At 31.1% G+C, this 21,279-nt stretch overlaps 2 long non-coding RNA genes across 3 annotated transcripts in view; both read left to right on the top strand.

Annotated features, from left to right (window-relative positions):
• Positions 1-14,745: 14,745 nt before the first annotated feature.
• The window catches only part of LOC127702373 (uncharacterized), a 51,449-nt gene continuing 44,915 nt past the window's right edge, over positions 14,746-21,279 (top strand). Inside the window, exon 1 of one of the 2 annotated variants that reach the window (XR_007982389.1) lies at positions 14,746-14,783. This is a non-coding gene — a long non-coding RNA (uncharacterized LOC127702373). The remainder of the gene's footprint in view (positions 14,784-21,279) is intronic. The other variant, XR_007982390.1, reaches the window with a different exon arrangement.
• LOC127702374 (uncharacterized) lies at positions 15,233-17,527 on the top strand. Its single transcript, XR_007982391.1, has 3 exons — positions 15,233-15,320; positions 15,633-15,773; positions 17,198-17,527. It is a non-coding gene; the product is annotated as an uncharacterized LOC127702374 (long non-coding RNA).

Here is a 21,279-nt window from a genome sequence, read left to right as displayed (position 1 = left end):
CCTTTTTTAAAAGTTTATCACAGGATTACTATGGAATTCTATTATCATGATTATATTAAATTCTTGGTTTAACAAAACAAAGGTGTCATTTTTTAAATTTATTAAGTTGCTTTATATGCTATTTTATATATATTTTAATAATTTAATTTTGGATGTAACGCGTCTTCTGATTGGCTGACGTTGTTTTGTTTATCAGCTCATAGACATAATTTTGTCATGTGACCGTGACGTCATCGACGTTTTTTCATGGTTTACTCCGGTTTAAAATGGAATTTAGAATTAAATTATAAGAAATGACTGTCATATTTTTTCTGTCTATTCGAAATAACATAAAAAATGTGGTGCACACTTTAAAATAACCCGCTACGCGGGTTATTCAGTGTGCACCACATTTTTGATGTTATTTCTTCATAGACAGAAAAAATATTACAGTCATTCCTTAAATAAAAAAAATGTTCACTGCATTATTAACTAAACTCAACTGACACCATTAATCTATACAAGGCTTAAGTTAATGGTGAAAATTGTCCAGTAACCATAAAATATATCTGAAACATTCAAAAAATTTTGAATAACATTGAAAATATTAGTCACAATTCAGTTTTGAGATTATTTGATCAGCTTGTTTTATTTTTATTTTAAAGGTGATATATATGTATGTATATAAGTGTTGATGAATATGGTGAAGTTATATCATGTTTATTGTGAAATTTTGGTTTCAATGCTATATTGAATACATTTTTAATTTCAAATTGTTGTTCAAATTTCTAGCCAGGGGAAATAGCTGTTGTTAAAAACAGTTCCTAAATTGATGAAATACAATAGATAGATAGATACAAAAAATAGGTCTAGGTTGGTTAAGACTTGGTCGAGTATGGTTCAGACTAGGTCGAGTATGGTTCAGACTAGGTCGAGCATGGTTCAGACACGTATAAAATGGTTAAGTACTGGTCGAGTAAGGGTCGAGTACAAGTTCAGACTGTTAAGTATGGTTCAGACTACAGTCGAGTATTATTAAGTAAATTTCAGACCAATTAAGACGGGTCGAGTAAAAATCAGTACAGTCGAGTACAGATATAGGCCATTTCAGACTTTTACTGGTTTGTAGTGCTAGTACTGGACAAATAATCGTACCCTAAGGGACAAAGCGGTCACAAGCAGTGGAATCGACCACATGGTTATAAAAACTCACCAGACATATCAAGCTTAAAATATTACTGTAGGAGACTTCTTAAGGATCAAGTAATTGTAATAGTGTTTTGTTTGTCAGATCAATGCATGTAAATTGTAGTTGTGAAAGTATAGACATTATACAAAAAAGGTAGACACACCAATAGATAGTATGGGGTTCATATACTTGTAGGTCTCCAAGCTAAGGCTATGTAATGGATAGAAATTATTTTATGACGAGAAAGAATCATGTATTTTTGTTGGTTACATATAGATTTTGTTACAATAATAGGCAAACTCGTTACAGCTAACTGGTTTTCTAGAGTATAAGAGGTCTAAATGTGATAAGATTATTTTCAAATTTTTAAATAAATTTTCATAAATTAATTCCCATATTCCGAGTAAGAGAGAGTAATGTATTAACTCTAAATTCCTGTCGGCAGTACCCGTTAAAGCATCTTTAATTATCCAGTTCTCTAATGTCCGATGCATGCTGTGTTTTAATTATCATGGTAGAAAACGGAGATTTAAGCTTAAATCAAGCGAAGGATCCAAAAAAGAACTTACAAATTTCAAAATGTAGCATTGGACACACGGTGCATGAATACGTATCGATCAGTCAATCAGCACAAATCAGAACGGATACTTACAACTTAAGATTATTTCAACTGCAATGCTAACAATTTCTAAAAACGAAATCGTGTTGCGTTTGATCTTATTTGATATTGTGTTGTATTTATGATTTTTAATTTTGCTTAATCTTAAAATTTTTGTATAGTGTTTTAGGAACTGTTGTAAGTCTTTTCGTGGTTTTTCCCTCTAGGTCTTGTTGTTGTTTTCTGCGACATTTTTGTGCCATTGATATCTTCTGACTGCAATATAATACAATACTTTAATATTTTATTTACAGTGATAATTATAACTGTTTAATCATACCATTTTCACGGATTTAATATTTACTATAGTCAGCAATGTTCACCCAAGAGACATAAACATATCAAGTAAAATACATCGTTTTCCAAGATTTTCTGTACCTAGATTATTATAAGTAATATCCACGTTATGCATATTATCATATCGGGTGAGGCGAAGCCAAACCCGATATGAATTTTATTGACCCGTTAAATTTCGTATTTGGACAATTACACACTGTGTAACGAATTCATGATCCTGATTTTGTTATCACACCATTTATTGTTTTTTTTTTAATAGTATTAAGATAGTATTTAAAATATTAATTTTTCGAACAATATCAACCAAATGTATTTACATATTTAATTAACTGTGAAAAAGGAAAAATAAGGACTTATTTTTTTTTATTAAGTCAATTGTATAAGGGAGATAATTCGGATTGACTTAATAAAAAATTGCACTGAAATTTATTAGGACAATATCAGCCAATCAAATTGCGAGAAATTACTCTAAATCAGGATAATTACATTTATACTGGATAATCATGTAATTTTTAACAAATCAATGACTGCGATGTATTCTTAGTTGTTATAACCACTCATCACAGGAGCTAAGATGTCAACGGGAAAATTGTCCTCTTGGTTGTGATAACATCACATATAAATAAAACACACCATCAATCCTATGTTTGAACAAATCAATCGTGCAGATAGTTTCTTGTCTAATGTTCATGCTCGGCTGCATTAAAGATGAATCAATTATAAGTAATAGTATTTCTTTTAAAATTTCTAGAACTAGATGATTTTTTTAAAACAGCAATATGACTGCTGGAAGATGTGTTTCCTATTCTTCATGTTAAAAATGTACCATATTCTCTTTTATTGAAATGTTTACAATACAAGAAATATACACAGCTTTCGTAAAGTAGTTTCTCTGTTGAAGCACATGTATAAGGGAAACCTGTTTTAGTGTCGTGCTTAATGTTTGTTATTTTCATCAAGTTTTTAGCACTTATATTGGAGAAATAAAAAGATAAAAAAGGAGATGTGGTATGATATTGCCAATGAGAAAATTATCAATCAGAAACTAAATGACATAGATTTAAGCAGACATAGTTCACCGTACAGCCCTCAACAGTGAGAAAAAACTTATACGGTATATATATAATTAGCTACAAAAGGCTCAAACACGACAAAGCACTTTATCACTGACTCCATATGGTATTGCTATGCAAGTCAGTAGTTGACTTCTTTACAAAACGCCTTTGAGTTTATTTTAGAAATATTATCTATTCTAAAGCCTTATTTTTGAGAAATTATCTAACCTTATAGTCATAGGAATTTTCAATTGTCTATAACAAAATGGCTTTACGAATAATTTATGAGCTTGGAATAAACAGTTTAAATCAGTAGGTGCATGCTTTTCAGATTGAAAATGGAACATTTCCTAACATTTTAAAAGATACACGTGGATATTTCCAATACAAGAGAGGGCCTTCATCAACCAAGTGATTCTGAATTAGAGTTATGTCCTTTTACCGCCATTTTGGGGTGAAATGTGCACAAATCTACCTTACTTTAACAAAATTCAACCTGTTTTTACCGACAGCTAGGCTTTTGAAATGTTTTTTTTTTGGTTTTTTTTTCGAGCTGGGTATAATTCATAGCTACGATCTATTAATGATCTTTAATCAAATTTATACTTTAACCACATGTTTAAATTTGGGTATTCAAATAATTGGGAAATGGACACAAATGGGAAAATTACAGACCAGACGACTGTACTGATATTTAAAGATCATAGACCATGAAAACATGTCGCTAGTGAGTTGAAACAACGACACGTAGTATCGGTTAAATAATTCGCAATTCAAACTTATTGAGAATCGATTTCAGTCGTTCTACAAACTTGATTGGGGCTGGTTTAGTTCAGGGATTACATACCTGCTGACGAAGTCCTCATAGTGTGAACATGCACGAGCGTAACGAATCAATTTGTAATGTAACCACCATACGACGAAGCAATGGTATGTTGCTGATTAGAAATTGGAAGTTGACAATTGGAAAATTGAAATCATTACGTATGTCATAGATACTAGATATTTGAAGTCGTCCATTTGTGTCAATATCGAGGACAAGACCATGATATGAAGCAGACCTCCAACTTTCGGTAGTATTCTTAATACCCATTGGTGGCCTTGGGCTGTTTTTTGCTCTTTGGTCGGGTTGTTGTCTCTTTGACACATTCCCCGTTTCCGTTCTTTATTTTATTAATATCAAGATCACTCGAATATGTAAGATGTAGACACTTATTGAAATGGGGGTTATTGAGTAGCAGGACATCCTCAATATATCCGAAGTTGAAATTTAAGAAATCTGCAAGATGCTTTCTTTTTTTTGTGTTTGAGAAGGTTCAGTGTAAATTCTGCCTTATACGAGTACAAAAATAAATCAGCAAGTAGTTGTGCACAATTAGTATTATTGGAATACAGACCGTCTTCCGATATAGCAATCCTCCAAACTCAACAAATGTGTTTTGAACTTTCATTATGAATTTCTACACAGACAAAATAGTTCGGTAACTCGATCTGGACATAAACTTAAGTGTATTAAAAAAATGATTTTATTGGAAGTATAAGACATAAATGTTATTTCAACGTTTTTAGTGGATGTGTAAACTCGGTATATCACGAATAACTTAACAGTTAGTCATTTGAGTAGAAATTTGGGAAGGCTTTTTTGTAGCTTTTACCGAACTGCTAAAAGTTTGAAGCACCTATGCAAATATGTACGACATAATTCCATTATGTATAACATTTTTTTAAGAGAGAGGCTATGAGGTTCATATTTTAAAAGGTAAATGTTAGTGTGAAATGACCACTATAATACGATAGACGCCTACTTTTAAACACATATTGGTCAATTATTAATATATATAATGTAGTGAAAATATGTAAAATGGCAAATGAATATATGAAGTTATAAGGTCGTGTCAGAAGTCCGGTATATTAATATATTATTATCATTTATTTAAATGAAATGATTGACCAATAAGGTGAAAATTAACCTTTTATTAAGGCATTTCTGATTGAGAGTTATTATATTAGTTCTTGGTTCGTGTAACAAAAGTAGATTAACTCAGGGTAACAACTTTAACATTCATTATTTATTAATATAATTTATATTTATGAAAATAGCCACGATACAACTTTTTTTTTTCTTTTTCAATGCAACTTCATTGAAAGTGGATGTTCCACCAACAGTTCTTACACAGACGAAGTCCTTCTATTTTTGGTTTACGATTCAATAATTTCCTAAAAACCTATTTTCAGGTACACAAAAAAAAAAACCAATTACAGTTTAAATCATAATAGTAAGCTTATGGAAGTCGAATTTGTTTCGGGTAGTCGCATAATGTTTTATTCCATAACGTTTTGAGTACTTGTTTGGAATTAACTGTACCCCTTGATGCCTGTAGCTTAATGTAATCTGTAGATCATGACGTGTTGACTGATTTGACGTGATGTTTCTTCTTTGTCTGTTAATATGCAATGAAATTTTGAAATTTTAGTTAATAGCCCAAACATGATTTGATCCATATAATGTTTTCTTGCCAAGATGCCATATTTTTTTAATTGGGGGAGGAGGGATAAGCGACATAATTTATAAAAATATATGCCCTTATTTTGATTTTGGCCATGCAAGTTTGTTGCAGATTACACATTGTGATGTGGTTTCAAAGAAAAATATTGTTGTAATAGTTATGACGATAGACGACGACTATGGACCTCTGTTGATGTAAAAGATTTTCAAAATCTTACCGATTATAGTAAAATATGTGAATCAGTTCCCTTTCTTAAAGAGTATACCAGAATCATCTAGAAGACCCATTGGTCGCCTTGGTCTGTTTTTTTGCTCTTTGGTCGGGTTGTTGTCTCTTTGACAAATTCCCCGTTTCCATTTTCAATTATATTTTTAAAGAAGACAAAAGGTAATTTTAAAAGACACAAATTGATAAAATTTAGTGATAACTTTAACTCAGTAAGTCTGACCTATTGAAAATTTTCAATTTTTTTTTTAAACAATGAGGATTGTAGAATTGTTTAAACTGTGTTGGAACCAAACTTTTATGCCTATAAGCTTATATTTAAGTTATGTTATTGTAACAGATTGTTTTTATGTAGATTAGTCATTCACTCAGAATTCACCTCTGGCATTCTGCAGCCTGTTTATGTCACACGGAAAAGGTTTACCTATAATGATTATGAACATTGAGAGAACTATTTCGGGGGTTCCATGTAGTAGTGAACATCAGATTGTATTTATAAGACTATATTGTTACATTTGTAAGTTGAATCATAGTCCCATATCATATCATTACATCTTTGACTTAAATAGATGATAAAATTTGTTTTACAAGAGATTTGACGAAAAATATATGTTACTTATATATCATATTACATAATATAATGTATAACAGTTTTTGGTGGTAATCGTGCTGCTAGAGTCTTTAGTTTCCTATGTAGAGTTTTTGGTGGGAATCGTGCTGCTAGAGTCTTTAGTTTCCTATGTAGAGTTTTTGGTGGGAATCGTGCTGCTAGAGTGATAGTTTCCTATGTAGAGTTTTTGGTGGGAATCGTGCTGCTAGAGTCTTTAGTTTCCTATGTAGAGTTTGTCGTGGGAATCGTGCTGCTAGAGTCTTTAGTTTCCTATGTAGAGTTTTTGGTTGGAATCGTGCTGCTAGAGTTTTTAGTTTCCTAAGTAGAGTTTTTGGTGGGAATCGTGCTGCTAGAGTCTTTAGTTTCCTATGTAGAGTTTTTGGTGGGAATCGTGCTGCTAGCGTGATAGTTTCCTATGTAGAGTTTTTGGTGGGAATCGTGCTGCTAGAGTCTTTAGTTTCCTATGTAGAGTTTTTGTGGACTTGTTTGTCTATTCATCGTCTTCTGGTTTTTGTCATGGCGTTGCCAGTTTCTTTTCGATCTTTGAGTTTTGAATATCCCCTTGGTATCTTCCGCCTCTCTTTTATATTAAAATAACTACATTTTTTTTATCGGTTTACAATAATTTTTAACCCATTAAAAGTATGAAATGGAGGAAGTGTGGGATGTACGGGAATGCAAAATCAACTAAACCACAAAAAAAACAAACAAAAAAAACAAAAAAAACAAAAAAGCAAAAAACAAACGAAAGACTTCTAAAGCTTAGTACTATTCTAGTTTAAAAAAAAAAGCAAATTTCCCTACAATATGTCGAGCATAATACCGTTTCATGTCTAGATACATGGTGAATACATTAACGAGGGTGTGGATGGGGTTTATATAATAGAGAATAATAGGCAAAATGTGCAAAATAAAGGGCAAAAAAAAAATACAGAATAGAGAAAAGTAGGACAAAATAATAAGTAATAGAGAATAATGGGGTGCTAAGATCTAAATAATAGAGAATAATGGCAAAAAAAAAATAAAGAATAGAGAAAATGACCTAAAAAGTGAAAGAATACAGAAATGAAGGACCCCCATCCAGACCCTCATTAATGCTAGCCGGACAAATAGTCACTCTGTACATTTAATAGGGACTATAAAAGATCTACTGGACATTAAAGTCATGAAAGAAATCAAAAGCATATAGATATTATAGCTAAATATAACCACTGACAAGGTTCATGCCTTGGGACAGGCACATGAATATCTGACGAGGTCTAAAACATAGATCGGACACATGAATACATGACGAGGTCCAATAGATCGGGCATATGAATACTTGACGGGGTTAATCATTGATATCCTTTCACAACACGTGTTTTCTGGATTAACCTTCATCGAGAACGCTCGATACCAAAAGTTTGGAAAGCCAATAATAATAGTTATGATAAAGCGTTTGAAGAGAAACTGAATGTACTAGATAATACCGCATCAAACAATGTTCGAGGTCAATTAAAGTTAGCTCGAATATATATAAAACTCGCCTTCTTACACTATAATATTGACGGCTATACTTCCGAAATTGATTTAAATTATTGTGAAATAAGTTACCAGAACAAAAAAGAAATTCTAAGTCTTTAAGTATTTTTAAAAGTCGTATAAAAAAAACTAAAATATTAACTGTCCAGATTTTTACGACACTGGTACAAAAATGGGTCAAATATTGCATGCCAGGTTAAGGATGAATAGTAGTTCCTTGAATGAACATTTGTTCAGACGAAATCTAGTTTTAAAGCAAAATTCCTTGTACGCGTTGTTTGCTTTTCAGTTCCAATTCCAAAGTTCTGAGCTACCGGGCTTGTGAAAGCCACGTGTACTAGTCAATCATCACCCGTATCAACGCAGTTCCCTTGGCACTGGTTAAAATAACAGTAAACTGTACAAATATTGATACATCATTTCGAATAATGAATGTCGCTTTGAAGTGATGCTCGAGGCCAAATGGAAATCAAATGTTGAACAGCTTGGAGAACCGACAAAAAACCGAAATGTAGAACCATTATGATACACGAATGAAGAACCGAAGTCGGGGAAGATGCTTCTGAATTCCGAAATGAATTTCTACATTATACGGGGATTTTTTTTTTAAATAATTTATCCTTTTTCATGTCAGAACCAAAATACGACCTAAATGTCGTTGGGTTACTGTATCCTTGATACTTTCCCCACATTCCCTATACCTTTTGGTATATGGTTAATATGACTATCGAGTCTACAGCTCATTTTCTATTGAATTATGAAATTTTGACGCATTGCGTAATGAAATTATTTTCTCAATTAAAAATCCAGTCATACTGAACACAAACCTACTTCTATTTGGCTAACAAGCCCTAATTTAGACCAGAACAAGGATTATTTTGAAAAAAGTACAAAAATTCTTACTAAAGTGCAAGAGATTTACAAGTTAAAATGTTATTTACTATTTTGAAAGTTGCATCTCATCTTGACATTTGTGTAGTATTTAAAGGGAAAATTCGCGATTTTTTACTTATCATCTTATTATGTTCATAATACCATAAAAAACATATTCACCAAGTTTTATCTGGATATGAAAACTAATAAAGAAGAAAATTGGGAATTATTTATTTTATTTATTCGAACTTCCTGACTTCTGTGACGTAGTTTAAGTCTTTTTGCATGCCGGGAGTGGAATTAATCTCATTTAATTCTTGTTCATTAACCATCTAATAACGCGATTTAAAGCGCATCGACGACTTTTGGCGTAGCTATTAACCAACTAATAATTAAGAAAGTAAAGTGATCAGCCGTGCAACTTTTAAAAATAAAATGTACGATTTATATTTTAAGGATTTCTGATATGATTATAGTCATTATAGTAATAAAAGTAAATCATACAATAGAATATTTTGATGAATTTTTTTTCCGACGGATATTTTCAACAAACATATTTAACTGATAGTGTATTAAAAATGCATGTTTGTATTCTCACCTTTTACTTCAGTCTAGCAAACATTTTCCGCTAGTACCGTGTAAATACAATGTGTATTGTACTGTGACACTTAGTGACTACCTGTTGAATGCGTGGTTAAATTCAAGGTATTTAAAGGTTTGCATTCTGTAATTCTAATCTTTTGATCTTCACTCAGTGAATTTTAGCCGTCACGGTTCACCGTTCCAGGTGTGAACATCATTTCGTATGAATGATAAACGGGAGTGATAGTTTGAGACAGAAAATAAAAAAAGAAATATAATTATTTTAAGGGAGTAATATGGTGGCACAATAACTGGATAGCCGTGGTATATTTTTATATTTTCCGTAAGCTCAGTTTAAAATGAATTATGACTGCTGAATATTATTGTAACAATGAAATATTGAATTAATTTAATTGAATAAATAATAATGGCATTCTAAACACGAGTGTATGAACTAAAAATTGTACTATTTTAAATTAGAATCGGTAACCTTGAATATTCGAAATAGATAATTACCAATTGCAATTATATAATTTGGTCCGTCCAAAGCGATCTTTATTTACATATTCAGGAATTAATGTCCTTATCAAAATATTTTAAATCTCACAACGTATAAATACTTCAGCCATTTGAAGAAAGATAATTAAAAAGTTGACAGGAAATTTAAGGTCAACTTTGTCTTATTGGAATGAGATCGAATAATTAAGAACAAAAATTATTTTCCGGTTTGAAAAACATAAAAAAAAATGATAAAAGAGAAATGTGGGTTGAGACAGAAAAAAATAATTATTTGGGGAGGAATATGGTGGCAAAATACCTGAATCGCCGTTATATATATTTTTTATATTTTTCGTTAGCTCAGTTTTTAAATAGATGGGTGAGTACTTTGTTGTAACATCGGAATTCTGAATAACTTTCAATGAAATAATTTTATAAATAAAAATGGCCCACAAAAACGAGCGTATAAACCAAAAACTGTGCTATTTTGAATTATCATCGGTAACCTTGAATATTTAAATGTGCAGAGAAAATTATCAGTTACATTAATATAGTTTGGTCCGTCCAAAGCGATCTACATTTACCTAATCGGGAATGTCCTTATTAAAATATTCTACATCTCACAACAAATACTTTAGCTATTTGACCAACGATGTTTAAAATTTTTTTACAGAATCAATCTAACGTCAACTTGCCTTTATTAAATGGAGACAGACCGGCGGAATCAATGTTCAATGTGCTTTATATCTTGTACCTTTGTAAGACTTATCATTCATTCATAAACCATGTCTATACCGCAGACATATATATACATATAATTATATGTCTGTCTTAACTGACAAAAATACTCCTGGTTTTACACTAGTAATTTGTTGGGGCCCTTTATAGCTTAATTGCTGTTCGGTGTGAGCCAAGGCTCCGTGTTGAAGACCGTACTTTGACCTATAATGGTTTACTTTTATAAATTGTGACTTGGATGGAGAGTTGTCTCATTTGCACTCATACCACATCTTCTTATATCTATAAGCAGTATTATTTTTAAATTTCTGTGATTTAATACCAAGAAAGAAAAAAATCCCGAAATTAATTTGATACTTTGATACTCAATATTTTTCCTGGAAAATATTCACATCCTCATTCGGTCTGAAAATAAGATAAGAAACTGGTATACATAACATGCAGAAGTGTGAATGTCATAAAACCTTGTTATATCAGAAACCATTATAAATGTGAACCTGTATACGTAAGACCTCATGGGACGATGTACCTAACCACATACAGGTAATATACAAGTAGCTCTGTTATACCCGGAAATGTCAAGGTTAATCACTACCGATACAGAATGTACCAATGCAAAGTAAATTCTGATGATTGTGAAGCATGACCATTCATGATTTTAGAGGAGTATTAGGTGGGGGATTGTCGGAACGATTTAAATTCTGACTAGATTTTTTCTCAATTTAAATCACTGAACTAAAAAAAAAAGAAAGGAGAAAACAACGTCCAAGAAACTTGTAACTTTCGATAGACTTGACCTCCAACCCCCCCCCCCCCCCCCCCCCCCCCCCCTCAAACTTGGGAACATTATATCTAACAAAGTTATGTTCCTGCCCAAATAAAAAAAAAAAAAAAAAGAGATGAACCACTAGAGATGAACTGTAAGTCACATCAGATTCAGATATTTATATAGTTGATTGTCGTTAACTAGAGATGTATAGTTACATGTCTCTGCGTTAACTGATAAGAATAACAGGAAAGTATAAACTTGAAATAGATTTATGATGAATAATATGCAACTGCGGCACCCCTTTTTATCAAAGCGTACATGCATGTATTTTAATGACTGTCCGTTATTTCGATTATAATGACAATTGTACGTGAAATCCTATAGTTGGTGAGACTTTTTTTTTACCAGATATGCGACTTTTCGTATTTATATTTTCTCTTATATTACTCTTATTTAATATTTTATGCATAAGTGCAATAGTGGGAATGGTTTATTCCCCCACAAGCTAACGTAATAAATTAATCAACCCTCAAGCTGATCAGACGTTAATACAACTACAATCAGTCTATCCGCAGTGAAGTTTCTTTATTTCTTCAAATAAACTTTTGGGGATCATTAGTGTACGTCCAGTGGCATATATATTACATGCATGTCGGAACAGGAAAATTGGCATAAGGTTCTATTAGAACCATGTTCACATTAATATACATTATACCCAACAATTGTGATGATGACGAATTTCTTCAACTGTTCGAGAACAATCTAATTGAAATATAAATCTGTGATTTTACTATGTCCATAACTTCGATGAACCAAAGCAAGTTAGATATCGACCTGTATTTAAATCAAATTGGTTCTAGATGTTCTTTCTTATATTCAATATACAATTTTAAATTGCGACTATCTATAGTTCCGTAACTTTCTATCTAGGCGTATAAACCAATGATCGACAAGTGCGTATTTTTTAAATCAATAGTTTTTCATGTTTCAAAATGTCCATCATTATTGACAACGAGTATATACCTACATTTTCCCCAATTTACCCTTGGAAAAATATGTAAATAGATTTTTATTTTATCAAATCTTTTTTTGGAATTATTTAGATTTTCATAAAAATCATTCTTTACACTAGAAATGTTATTTATAAACAAGCGTATGAGTTTAGTAATGACTAGTTTATCACTATCGGACACGCAAGACAAAGATGTATATTACACCTGATAGTTTTAAAATGGAAAGTTACAAGTTATCGGCCGTGTACACTAATCAATACCCCCAGAAGTGAAGCGATGCATGAACATGCTTTATGTAATTGTGTAATAAGAGTTTTTAAACCCGACAGGAAATCGCTTGAATACCTGGACGTGTCACCTCACAATACCTCAGGGAATAATTCCTTTAGCCATGCTGGTGATCAGATAAGAGAAGGTCCGAATTTATTTAAATAAGTTTATTACATAAAAGAATTATGAACAAATTAGATTTTCGAAAACGATTTTACACGGAACACTTATTTATGACTTTGAACTTTGACTTTTTAACTAATTCCCATATAAATTTCTTGTTTCAAAAACTTCGTAAAGAAAAAAACAGTTTTAAAACGACAGACCATAGTTATTTAAAAAAATAATTACATTTTCCGTATCAAGTTAGTTAGTCGGATACATGCGACTACGTTAGGTTACTGCTGGTTTTGGTCCTTTGTGGTTTATAGATATATCGGGGTTTCTAAACTGAGAAGATGTCAAAATGGCCGCACGCAGAGAATTGATACTCTAAATTTAAAATCGATGGTGATCTCTTATCTAGCAGAATAAAACTTTAATATTTATGAATTTGTGCTTTTTTATACAGAATGGACATAATATCAATTTTTTATTTTTTTGCGAAGTTTCCCTTTAAGTGTATTTTTTTGGTTTTTTTCCTTTGTTGTATTTTTTTTTTTCAATTTTCATTATTTTCAAAATATATAATCCCCCCCCCTCCCCCCCCCCTCCTTTCTTTGTTATGTAATTACTTACTTATTCTTTTTTCATATCATTGTAACATTGCATGCTATTTTTTTTATGAAATCGTTAATTGGAGTTGGTATTTCAAGGAAACGGATTAATATAAGCTATGTACAGCTTATTTCTGAATCCTATTTTTATCATAATAGTTTATTTTTGTATGATGATATGTTTGTAATGATGACAAATAAATATGTTTAAACTAAAAGATTTCATACAAAAGAGTCAAAATCAGTGCTTGAGACACGATATATTTTCATGATAAATCTCTTTATTCGGAATTAGATATAGTAAATTGCCTGTCCCCCTATTTCTATTAAAATGAAGTAGAAAGTACATTATTTTAAATATGAGACGTCACTGAAATCACGTGCACATCGAAAAAAAAATGTCCACTTAATAAAATAATAAGAAGGACCCAGTAAGAACAGTAAAGGAAGAAATCTACAATAAAATGGGCATTTACAACTTAGCATCGTTTTGTTTTATCGTCATTTCTATGATTCTATATTTATCCTAATGTAAATGATTATGAACATAACCGATTTCCATGAATCATGTTTTGCTTTGTGTGACTGTAGGGTATATGAGTCAGATGTATTTGCAACATATTTATTTGAAAACCCCCACTAGTTGATATATCATTTGTAGATACTAATTTTGCCGTTTGCATATGTTTTATTAATGACTGCTTAACATCCAACGGCATGACCATTATAACATGTATATTCCTAACAACAACATGAAAATAAAAATGATAAGAATTCCTGCAATTTATATTTGCAGACAATGTTCAACTTCCTTCAAAATAATGATAGTCGACAAATTTATCTACCTCTGATTATTATTCAAGCCTAATTAAAATCGTTGACATAACTTTTCCGCAGATTATCATTTTGATTAACAAAGTAACAACATTTAAATGATAACAATTCAAAGTATTAAAATAAAAAAAGACTTGCTTTATAAGTTTGAATAATTAACAAAATTATTTTGTTATTCTTTTAACAATAAAATTTCATGGGAAACACACATATACATGTATAATCGTCTTTACCCTTAATGATGGATTGGATGGTAACGGTATTACTAATTAATACATATAAATATATCCTTGTGGTCATTTGCAAACGTTGCAAATTGAAAAATTGACATCTGAAAGGTCACTTTACCGTCACATCTGTTAATTACGAGAAATACATGTATAAAACCAGACACGATTCAGAGTATCTCATTTTCATTGGTACATTAATGTCAGGTCATCAAGGTAAAGGTACACCATCTATTTTTTTTTTTAATCTTTCTTTCATTTTATTACTTTTTATTTTTTTTTTTTTTATTTAATTCTTAAGTTAATTGACGTTTGTAGTAAAGACAGACTGTATGATTTTTATTTATGTGTATCGTTTCTTGCGCAAACATGTAGCTACAAGGTCACTGGAAGTTTCTTTTCTTTTTATTTTGGCATGTGAACGGTATTTGGGTTTTGGTTCAAAGTTACTTCAGGTTGCTCGATAATTATGACTTAAAAATAACGTGAAATGAGGTTAATTATGTTTACTGAAGTGCATGCAAAGTTTTTTTTAGTTGTAAATGTTGACCTTTTTCTGAAATAGACATCTGAACCTTCACGTTGAAACAAGCACATTCCAGTGTATCAAAAACTATTGATTATGAAAGCTTTAAAGATATTTGAAATATCAATGTATGAAGAAAAATATGTTTATTATGTTGCAGATGAAAACATTATCATATAGCTTGATTATACTAGCAGTTATCGTGATTGTTCAGTCTGAGATTCCCGGAATAAGTAAATATATTGTATTATATACATAACATATATATAGTTTTTTCATTAGTAAAGTGCAAGTCTTTTCTAGTGTTTAAAACGGTTCTGATGCCCAAATTTCTTAATAAAATTGGTGAAGTGTCTTGTGCTCTTAAAATTTAAAAATGATACATATAATGGCAGGTCAATACGTAAATTAATTTTACAAAAATATTCTGAAATTTGTCTTAGGAAGATTTACAATAGAAGAGGGGAGATCATGATTAGTTATTGCTTATCATTCTGAAAAGACAGTGTCGCAATCAACTTCATTTACTATGATTGTTCTTCAAGTTAAAGGTTGTCCAGGCTGCAGCGTAAAAGGGGTATGTTACTTTCCTAACCAAGAGTGGAAACAAGGATGTTGGACGAAGAAATGCGTCGTCTACTCTTCCGGTAATCTGCAAGGATGGAAAACATCAATAGTAAAAACACGTATGTTTTTTTCTTTCTCGTTTTTCTTTTCGGAGTTCTTTACAAATGTGAGTATATTTCTTATTTTCATATTTAATGCTAAAACAAATGTTTTAATTGAAATAACTTGTGTTTTTATAGGTACGTGTGACTTACTGTTAAAGGCATTTAATATACAATATTCAAATTGAGAAGGATATTTTTTGACATAAAATCAATTTTCGAAAAGCGCATAACGTATCCTTATTTTCAAATGGCTACCAATGGATCGATGCCACTGCATCTTTAGATGTATACTCTGAACATTATCATTTCTCCGATATAAGATGTCTTTGTTATGGCATGATTTTATCTGAATTTTATAACTTCAGAAATTTCTAAGTTGACAAATAATGCCAAATAGTCTTTAGAAATAGGTTGTCCTCCCGATTCGACTGTGTTATTGAACTGGTTTTTAGCGTTCTCCATATATAACATTTTAAAATAAAAACCAAAATATTTTCGAATAGTTGTAGTAGTCAAATGTAATATAACTTCCAATTTTTATCCATAAACATGTAAAATAATGATACATTCTTTTATTTATATCTTTTAATATTATATCCAATAGTTAAGAAACGATTATTGACACGAATGTTTTTGAAAATATTTTGAAACTAATGTGTCATACTCAATTTGCAATCGGGTGTGGAAGTTTTGCTGATTAATTGCTGATTGCAAAGGTGTAAAATAATTTTAAAATCACTTCGATATTTGCTGTATAACTATTTACAGTTTTCCTAAGGTACATACATTTATACTAGTCATAGATAAATATCGCTAACGCAAAATATAACATTGTGAATGTTTTTTTGGCTGTATTACGTTGATTGAAACAAAACCATGTAAACTATAATATTCTTGTCGAACAGATTTTTTTTAATTATCATGTGGATTTGTAGTTCTCTTTTATAGATACTTTTTTGTTTGTTTCGTTATTATTTTTATACTGAATATTATTATATGTATGTAATTCAGACATTGTTTAACAAAATAACTATCGGCATTACTTGTGTTTTTGTTGTTTTTTTTCGTTATTTTTGTGCTTTGTTGTCTCATTGTTACAACTACCACATATCCATTTTTATTTACCTTGGGAATAGTTTTATTGTAATAAATCACAATTGTAAATTACCAATCTGAGTTCATAGTTGTTTTTTCTTGAAGCTGAAGGTGAATTTCTCATTCCATGACATGTGTTGTATTCAAAAAAGGAACCGCTATACCTGTCGACACACATTGTCTCACTCCAGTATGTAGCATCCAATGATTTTTTTTGTGTCATGTGGTCTGTAAAGACCTGATAATATTTCCTTCATACTTATTCTAATAGCAATTGTGTAGTTACTGTTATAGTTTAAGTTTTGTATGAACAAATATATCATTATTATATATTTTTGTTGTAGAATGTCCAGATAATCTTGGTAGATGTGTCGATCACGGTCAACAAGTTGCAGAAGGATGCTTCTGTAAAGTGTCAGGATGGCAGTGGTCAGTGATAGGAAAATGTTATGGAAAATGAAATAAAAAATGAGTAATAAAATATTGTCTTGAAGTGCATCGGTACTGACATGATTTATAATACAGAGACGGAAGATACATAAGGGATAAAAGTCAAACACAAACAGAAAACGCCATGGTAAAAAACGAAAAAAAACGATCAAAAGACAAGCAACATAGAAAAACTAAAGACTTGGCACTAAAAAACGACACGAACTCCAAAATCCAGGGGAGGGTCTCAGGTACTTACGAGAATGTCAAAAGGCAATTCATCTTGCATTTTTAAATAAAGCTTTTTTGATTTCTCGCCGACTATACAGCTGCCATATTCCTCATAGGTCTTATATTTCTCTTTCCGTTCCATATTACATCATTTTAAACACAAAGCACATGATAAACAAGTCGTCGAGTTACTGAGGATGTTATATCAAATTTTAAAAAGAAGAAAAGTTAAGGAACCTATCCATTGGTTATTCACTATCACACTAATTATCTCATCGAATCAATGTTTTTTGAAGAATGGTAGGAAAATGGAAATTGTCAAAAGGTAACGACAACCGAGGGATGTTTTTGACAAACGAGACGATTTTAATTTTGAAATTATCAATTTTTCCCACCTTAACAGCAAAATACCACTTAACCGGCATATGGGATGTACATTTACTATCTCATTCGGTATTCAAGAGCTTGCTGATGCTACACAGACTTTATAAAACGTCACCAGTGTCTGAGCGGTAGGATGATGCACCAGGGGTACTATATTATGTCAAAGAACGTCTTGTCCTTTTTCTAAAAAAAAGTTCATCTGAAGATACCAAGAGCTTGTTGATAAATAAACTCATCATAGATACCAGGATTGAAATTTTGTATTTTCGCCAGACGCGCGTTTCGTCTGCAAAAGACTCATCAGTGACACTCGAATTAAAAAAAAATCCTAAAAGTTATAAAAATTCCGTATCAACTTCACAAATAATACACAATGGTCTTGAAGTAAAGATTATAGGTAATGACGTGGTTTATCATTTTAATTTCGTGTTTTAGTGTTTTTTTATTTGTCTTCGTATATTGTTAACCTTTACTGTGTAGTCTATTTTTGGTAATACCCTTTAAGCGTGGCTCTGTATCTATACATCCCGCTATTGTGTTATTATGCTCTGGTCATTTTTGTATTCTTGTCATCATTTTTGCTTATGTGCATTGTCTATAGAGAGTCTTTATACCATTTTGTTGTTCTTTGTTGACATTGTGGCTTGTTTTTATAGTGATTAAGAATATAACACAATGTTGACTGCTGTACCCCTTTTTTTTTGACATTTTTACCTTTTAAGTCTGTTTGTTTTGTTCATACATTTTTGTCAAAATAATGGAATTGTCTGCGACTGTCACGCAAGTGAGAGGTTTTGCTAGCTATAAAACCAGGTTTAATACACCATTCTCTGCATAAGGAAATGTCTGTACCAAGTCAGGAATATGACAGTTGTTTTCCATTCGTTTGATGTATTCAAGCTTTTGATTTTGGGACTTTCCGTTTTTGAAATTTGGAGTTCGGTATTTTTGTTATTTTACTTTTTAGTAGCAGACATAAACATTGTCGATCCAAATATAGACGATTATTAACGTTTTATACGTATTGGTGTTTTTAACAACCGAAACTTATTATTAGTTTATATATATATATATATAATTTTAATTTTGGATGTAACGCGTCTTCTGATTGGCTGACGTTGTTTTGTTTATCAGCTCATAGACATAATTTTGTCATGTGACCGTGACGTCATCAACGTTTTTTCATGGTTTACTACGGTTTAAAATGGAATTTAGAATTAAATTATAAGAAATGACTGTAATATTTTTTCTGTCTATTCGAAATAACATAAAAAGGTGGTGCACACTTTAAATAACCCGTAACGCGGGTTATTCAGTGTGCACCACATTTTTGATGTTATTTCTTCATAGACAGAAAAAATATTACGGTCATTCCTTAAATATATATATATGTGTGTGCTGAAATCATTAAACTGGCACCCTTTACCTGTTTTGTAAATAATGATACTTTCAAGTGCCAACGCTAACTGGTATGCTAACACGCAATGGAACAATGATTCTGTTTCAGTTTATATATTTAACATTTTGTTATATGATACATACACCAACCATCATTCTGTCTTAATATAATTTTTTCTAAAGCAGGCAAAAAGTCATTAAACAGCTGTGTCATAGATAATCTACGATATATTTTAACTTTTCATGTAAACATACTGTCAAATATAGGGTAAAAAAAGTGAAAATGGTACTATTTTTTACATAAACATATGGTAAGCTGTTAAAAATATCAAACTGTATTATACGTTGATAATCGTATTTGTAGTGGAAATGTTAAAGATAATGGGATCTCAATGTTCTGGAAGTGTGCCTCTCATCAGTTCTCCTTCTTTTAATCATATGATCTTCTTAAAAGATCTTAACAAAATTATTTTAATTTTTGCTGCGTAATAAAGAATTCTCTCTTAATGAAAAGTGAGAATATAATTTTCAGTTGATCAGATACAATAGAAAAATATATTTTTAACCTTTTTCATCTTTTTACACTTTATAGGACAGTTAGTTTTACAAGGATATATTTAAGTGTATCTTGGTCATCTATGACACAACTGTTTGGTGAACATTTGCATGTTTTTATTTCAAAAGAAAAAATGATAGTGACATAAAACAAGATTTTAAGGGCATACGATACAGTTTTGATCCCATAATGAAAATTTGATGAAAATTTGCAAATGGGCTATTTTTTTACCTGATTAAATCAAATATGTAATTAAAAATAATTAAACCTTCATGTGCTACTTTTTGAGTAAAATGAGTTCGAAATTCCAGATATTTGCTCAAAATTCGGATTTGTAAACGTATTTTTCCTTCCGACAGAAATGCATAACTTTTTTGTTTTAAAAGATAAACACAAGCTGTTTTTTGTTAAACTATTTGTAATTTCTGTTTTATATAAGAATCCTATAAATTTATGAAATCTTTTGTTTAGAAATAACTCAAATTCATCAAATGTTCACGAATGTAGAAAAAAACGTCATTTTTGCTATATATTTATCAAATTTAAAAAAAATGCATTATTGACTTTTTCATGAAAATTGGTACAAATAATCTTCATACGTAATCAAACCGAATGTCGTTTTAAAAAAGAGGGGTCCATGAACTCGTTTTCAAGTTAAATCAGTTTGAATGATAAAAATCAGTCGAAAATACATCTTTTCCCGATATGTCACAGTTTGACGTCGCCAAAATAACATTTTACGTTAGCAACGTCATTACCTCCCCTGTAACTGTATCGTTTGCCCTTAAATATGTCAACTTAAACAGAATAATTGTTTCATTGCATGTTAGTATACAAGTTTCCGTTCCCACTTGTTTAGTCTTATTATGAATAAAGATAATAGGATATCAATTTTTATTTATTTTGGATCCACTTTTTTTGTATGCCTGCTGCAAAACGTTTCTCGGTTGTCGTTATTTATTGGCAGTTTTGACATTCCAATCATTCGATGAGTTAATTACTGTGATACCGATCTGATTTTTATTGTTTGCTCTTACAACATTATTTTCTTACCAGTAATGCACCAGTTCACCAGTGGCGGATCCAGAGGGGGGCGTAGAGGGCGTACGCCCCCCCTTTGCTTGAACTTTTTTTTTTTTTTTTTTTTGTAAAATGATGAATCAGACTAGACTTCGTGAACTTTGCCATTTCCCGGTCGTGTATTTAATTTTTATGCGACAATTCTTTACTTATAAAGATATTTTTCGCTCGTATTTACTGTAATATATTATTGATTATGTCAGTCATGTGTTTCGCTACGGTGGAGTTGATCAGTACGTTTGAAACGCCACTCAGTCATTTTGAAATTCAAATTACAGTAACACATTGCTTAGCTAGGCGGAGGATGACAAGCATCACGCCTTCAAAGCGACAAAGGATTGAGCAAGA

This window comes from Mytilus californianus, unplaced genomic scaffold (assembly GCF_021869535.1).
Source record: "Mytilus californianus isolate M0D057914Y unplaced genomic scaffold, xbMytCali1.0.p SCAF_5, whole genome shotgun sequence".
Taxonomy (NCBI): Eukaryota; Metazoa; Mollusca; class Bivalvia; order Mytilida; family Mytilidae; genus Mytilus; species Mytilus californianus.
The sequence above is the reverse complement of the archived record's forward strand: the minus strand, read 5'-3'. Positions and strand labels throughout refer to the sequence as shown.